Source organism: Limulus polyphemus, unplaced genomic scaffold, assembly GCF_000517525.1.
Source record: "Limulus polyphemus unplaced genomic scaffold, Limulus_polyphemus-2.1.2 Scaffold1187, whole genome shotgun sequence".
Taxonomy (NCBI): Eukaryota; Metazoa; Arthropoda; class Merostomata; order Xiphosura; family Limulidae; genus Limulus; species Limulus polyphemus.
Genome location: NW_013666797.1, coordinates 97545 through 103216, shown reverse-complemented (window position 1 = coordinate 103216; position 5672 = coordinate 97545). Strand labels below are relative to the sequence as shown.

The window sequence follows — 5672 nt, the reverse complement described above, 5'->3', positions numbered from 1 at the left end:
GATGACAAAACCTTGTCAAAACGTTGTACTTTTGCTGTTATGTTAAACTTATATTAAAGTTTTTCTTCATTACCCATATATCGTGGAAGCAATTTGTAAATATATCTTATTTTTGTTACATTTGGTACTGTTGCCTGAGGCACGTGAACGGTATTTACCACTGACGCTCTTGTTCGTGGATACTCACCTGTTGAAAGGCCTCATTTTGCTTATCATGGCTGCTGGGCGACTTGTTACGGGTCTCTTTCTGGGTCGTCCTTGTACTCAAAGTTAATCACTATTTCTTTGTTTTCCAATGTCATCAGGTACAAAGGATATCTCTGTCTCGGAAACTCAAAATACCCGATTTAAACACACTTTTATGATCTAAAACTCTAAGCACCAGATTTGAACACACCTTTATGATCTAAGATGGAAAGAATACTACCCTCAAAACGTCAAGAAATGTCAAACTATGGTTTTTATATATGCTGTTCCATCGCTACTTTACATAGGCTGCGATTGTCACGTAACTTATTGATTGACATATTCAAAATAGTTTTAATATAACCTGATATGACATAATGTAGCCAGTCATGTCATATGCATACCAGCCAAACATTTATATGCTAACTAGTCCCAACCAAACATTCATATTCTAAGAGGTTCCGTCATGTGCATATCAACCAGTCAATCATATATTACCTCGTAACATTATCTGCAGACCAATTCGATGTTCATGGTATAACAGTCAGTCAGGTTGTGTGCATACCAACCAATTATTCGTTTTCTAACCCGTCACGTCATGTGCATACCAACCAGCCATTCATACGCTGATTCGTCACGAAACTTGCAGACTAATCTGATCTTCATGGAATAACATAATAAGTAAAGTAAGGAACATTTCAAGCAGTCATTCATCTGCTAACTCATCATGTCATGTGCGTTCCAACCAGTCGTTCATATGCTAACCCTTAACTTCAGGTGCATAAAAATAGATATTCATGATTTAACTTAGCTCGTCATGCCACGAACATGACAACTACATACTCAGTTTTTGTCATAAACTGTTGAGCTATGTACTTACCAAATCATTCGTTTTCTAAAGTAAAGTGTTGGGTTATTTACAATTCAATCATAAATCATGTTTTAACATTGTTAATTCACAAACATGGCGACCGGTATCAGTAGATCAATCATGTGTCAACATTAAATGTCAAAGTTTAGGTGTATCCACGAGTTGTTCATGTTTTAATATCCATGCAATTCTTGAGTTTCGTGCACATTGGCTTGTTAATAACGTTTAAGTATAAACCGTAGAGTCACTTATAAGCCAACGTGTCGATATTGTTTTAACATAAGCAAACATATAATTTGAATACCAATGGACGTAAGTTCTACAGTAAATACATACACGAGTTCTATTTCAAGTAAGTATAGTTTTTTTCATTACTCAGTATTTCGTTTTATGACTTCTTAGATACTTTTCAATCCTACAGATACACTACCCAAAACTGTAGTAAAATGAAATTCGGTTATGAGTGATAAAACATATATTATGTTGTTTTTTTTTGTTGTTGTTGTTGTTGTTTTTCAAAGTTTGTAGTGCATACTGGAGGGATTTACACATTTTGATAAAAAAGTTAGAAAAAAACTACTTTTATACTCCAGATAATTAAAAAATATATATATTTTTAACCAAAGTTTCGCCTTTGTATGTACTAACTCTGATGAAGCCGCAAAGGCGAAACGTTGGTTAGAACAAAAAGTTCTGCCCTAATTATCTGGAATATAAAGGTCATTTTTTCTAACCTTTTTATCAAAATACATTATGAAAATAGTATTCGTGTATGTTTTACAGCTGAAATTGGATAATAAACCAATTCTAAACACATTAAAAAAGTTGTGTTGTATAATTTATGCAACTGTCGAAAAACACGTGTCGCAATATGTAATTAGTAAAAAAAAATAGGAGTTACTCCTCAACCACTCATAAAAGTTGGCAGAATTTCTAATGTGACTTGAAATACCCTTTGAAACGTGTCGTTTGCTGTGTGTTTATAGTTGGCGAGGCTCCTTTTCTTTCATAGTTTTTGTAGTGTTATAAATGTTAAAACTACGTTCAATAGAACGTCTTCTAACTAGACGTATCTAGCTTCTAATGTGTGGTAATGAGATTTTTTTTATCTACTGCCATGCATCTTTATCATCTGGTCTTTGTGGTGATGAGGGCGCTTTTGTTCTTAACAGAATAGCAAAAGAGAGATCCAAGACCAACAAGTCTTCCTTTTTAGCCGTGACAGGAAATGGCTCCCAAGCCTAGTTTTAGAACTATTCATCAGTGTCACTCACAAAGGATATAACCTCTAAAGGTAATTATCGGCGTTTTGTTGTTTCCCTTTTAGTGCCACTTGTATTCTTTCTACTTCAAAAACAAGACAGATGTATAGCCTTATTTTTGGTGTGTCCAAAGAAAGAGATTTCTTTCTTCTGCTTATGCTTTTAATATGGAAATATTTTTATCGATATAAAGAGGGAAAAAATATGCTCATTTTGTCATAGGATGTTCTAACTTGGCTAACTTGTATATTTCATTATGTCACATTTTTCAGGCAGGAGATTATATGAAGCTAACCCTAAAATGCAGCAAAAACTAAATTGTTATGTCATATTACACCACTCAACCATTTAGAATTTGAAAAGCAAAACAGATGTTTGCAGGAGTTTATTGAGTCTTCGTAGTAAGTAATTTCATTTGTAGGGAAAAAATCCGAAGTAATAATAATAATCTATTGAAATAATCTAAAACAAATGAAAGAGGAGATTATGTATTTTTAATGACAGATTAGAACAATATATTCTAAATAAGTTTTCGATAACTATCTGTAAGTTTATAAAGTTCTAAGACAGCTTGACTGGGTAATGGAAAAAATATTTATTACAAAGGCTAAACGTTGTAATAAATTTTTCTTCATTACCATTTCAAGCCGTCTCAAAACTTTATTATCTAAAATGGGTTCTTCGTCAACAAAGTTATCTATAAATTCGATGAAGCAAAGGTTAAGATGAAGATGATACGCATTATCTCGAAACCAATCAAAATGGCGCGTGTTTTAATAAAACTTATAAGTCATAATTTAAAGTTAGTATCAGAGGAACTTTAGAGAATTGCTGGATTTCAGGATTTTATGAACTGTATCTGCTTGAATTATAGAGAACTCTAATCATACAGATTCCATATCCACTACTTTAATAGCTTCATATGTCATTGAGGAGAAGTAAAAGAAATTTCCTGACATTTATAACTAGTTAAAGCAAAAGCTGCTTATTTTCTTATTTTAAGCAAACAATGTGATAAAATAGCATCTTAAACTTTTGATATTTTCTTGCATTAAACAAACTGGGGTACGTGCAAACGGTTTGTGAATCAACTGTTTGTTTCTCTGCCCATGCCTAGTTATCACCAGATTGACTTGGATAAAGCGTTGTTGAAGCGAGTTCACACGTCATTTCAAAGTGGTGATAAGACAAGCAATCACATTGAATGTTTCACCCAGGATTTAGCAAAAGTTAAAGGTTTGTGGCTAAAGCTTTTAATTCTAAGAAACAAACACAGTATAACATTTAATGCTTGGAGACGGCTTGAATGGGTAATGAAGAAAAACTTTAATGTGAGTTTAACATAACAGCAAATGTACAACGTTTCGACAAGGTTTGGTCATCATCAGGTACTCCGTATTCATCTGGTTTGAGGTAGCAGGCTCGTTGATGGTCTAAGTTCTGTTTGAGTTTTTGTAAGTAGTCCAGTTCTTGATATTTGGAATTCAGGGTTGCTTTTAGGAGTTTTTTTTGCGTGTTTTGGATAACACCTGAAAACTGGTTTAAGTTTTTCCATAACTTGACCTGATGATGACAAAACCTTTTCGAAACGTTGTAAATTTGCTGTTATGTTAAACTTATATTAAAGTGTTTTTTTTTCATTACTCATTCAAACCGTGTTCAAGCATTATTAGTCTCGAAGTTGGTTCCTCGTCATCGAATTTGAATTCATCACAGTATAACATTTATTGTTTTACAAATTAAGTTTACAAAGCATATTCAACATAACAGTTTCTAGTTAAGTACTAAAAAAATTATTCCTGACAAAATTCTCTAATAATTTACAATATTTCCATGACGTAGTACTACCTGATACGATAAAAATTAAAAGTAGCCTGATTTTTATATGTTTAGCTTGATGACGAGAAATTCACTTTTTTAGAAACCAAGGTTTGGAGACGTCTTGAGTTGGTAGTGAAAGGAACTTTATTACAAATGTACAACGTTGCGACAAGCTTATGTCACTTTGATGATTACATAAGTTTAGTTTATTCAACTTTTAGTAAGTTTTCTTGGAATATTAGGTGTTAAAATCATTTAAAAAATCGTATAATGATTGCCCATTGCTTGAGGTACTTCAACTGTAGCACACAGTGATATGTTGAATGCTATAATGTTAAGGTATTATCAGGATTTCTTCCAGTTTTCGAATATATCATTGACTATAGCTGCTCTCGTTACTCGTTTGAGGTATTAAGATTTGTTGTGTGTTCTGTGTTAATCCCCTAGGTGGCGTTTGTTTTCATTTCTTCTCAAAATCCTTCTCACTTTTGTTAAACAATTTCTTTGAACAAAATATGTCACATGTTTTTTGTTTATTCGATAGCAGAAGGAAATTTTTAATCACTTTTGTGGTCCTTGATCGGGTCAATTGGAGATGGCGGTGTTTAGATTTACTTGACCACGATGGTGAGTCATTTGGATTTTAGTTGACGCAGTGTTTAGATTTACTTTACCGCGATGGTGAGTCATCTGGGTTTTAGTTGACCTGACGATGAGGCAGCTTGGTTTAATCTACCCTTATGATGAAGCGTCCGGATCTAATTGGTCTGCTGAAAAAGCACCTGAATGTAGTTGCCCTGATAAAAAAAGCACCTGAATTTAAGTGATCTGATGGAGGAGAACCCGGAGTTAGTTGACCAGACGAATAAAGCACAGAAGTAACCTGGAACGTCTTCCTGTCATCATTATATTTGAAAGTTTTTGTCGTGCAATCATAGAAGCATTCCTGGTTTCCAATTACTAATTAATTTTTGCAGGCAGTAACACAAATGGTAAATTACTATGATAAATATATGGAGTTTTAAATAACAGTATGTTTGTTTGTTTTTGAATTTCGCGCAAAGCTACACGAGAGCTATATGCGCTAGCCGTCCCTAATTTAGCAGTATAAGACTAGAAGGAATACAGCTAGTCATCATCACCCACGGCCAACTCTTGGGCTACTCTTTTACCAACAAATAGTGGGATTGACCGCCACATTATAACGCTCCCACAGCATGTTTGTTGAGAGGGACTAGAACCCGCATTCCGCAGATAGCGAGTCTTAATCAGATAGCCTTAGTCATCAAGCAATGCCTTAGTCTTAGTCATAGTTCTTCCCGTTCCGTTGGGAACATTGGTCAGCGAGACCTCGCCATCTGCCTCTGTCACGAGCGGTCTCCACCGCTTGGTCAAATGTTAGATCCACCCGTTCCAAATCCTCTTTAAAAGTTCTTCGTCATGTCTTCTTTGGCCTTCCTCTCCCCCTTCTCAAATTTGACGGCACCCACTCCATGGATTTCTTTGCTGGTCTTGTTACTGGCATTCTCAGT

The 5672-nt window shown here is 34.5% G+C and overlaps 1 protein-coding gene across 1 annotated transcript in view; it reads left to right on the top strand.

Annotated features, from left to right (window-relative positions):
* The first annotated feature begins 3488 nt into the window (after positions 1-3488).
* LOC106462509 (osmotic avoidance abnormal protein 3-like) overlaps positions 3489-5672 on the top strand; it is an 86110-nt gene continuing 83926 nt past the window's right edge. Inside the window, exon 1 of the mRNA XM_022389799.1 lies at positions 3489-3555. The gene's annotated coding sequence lies outside the window, so the exon portion shown is untranslated. The remainder of the gene's footprint in view (positions 3556-5672) is intronic.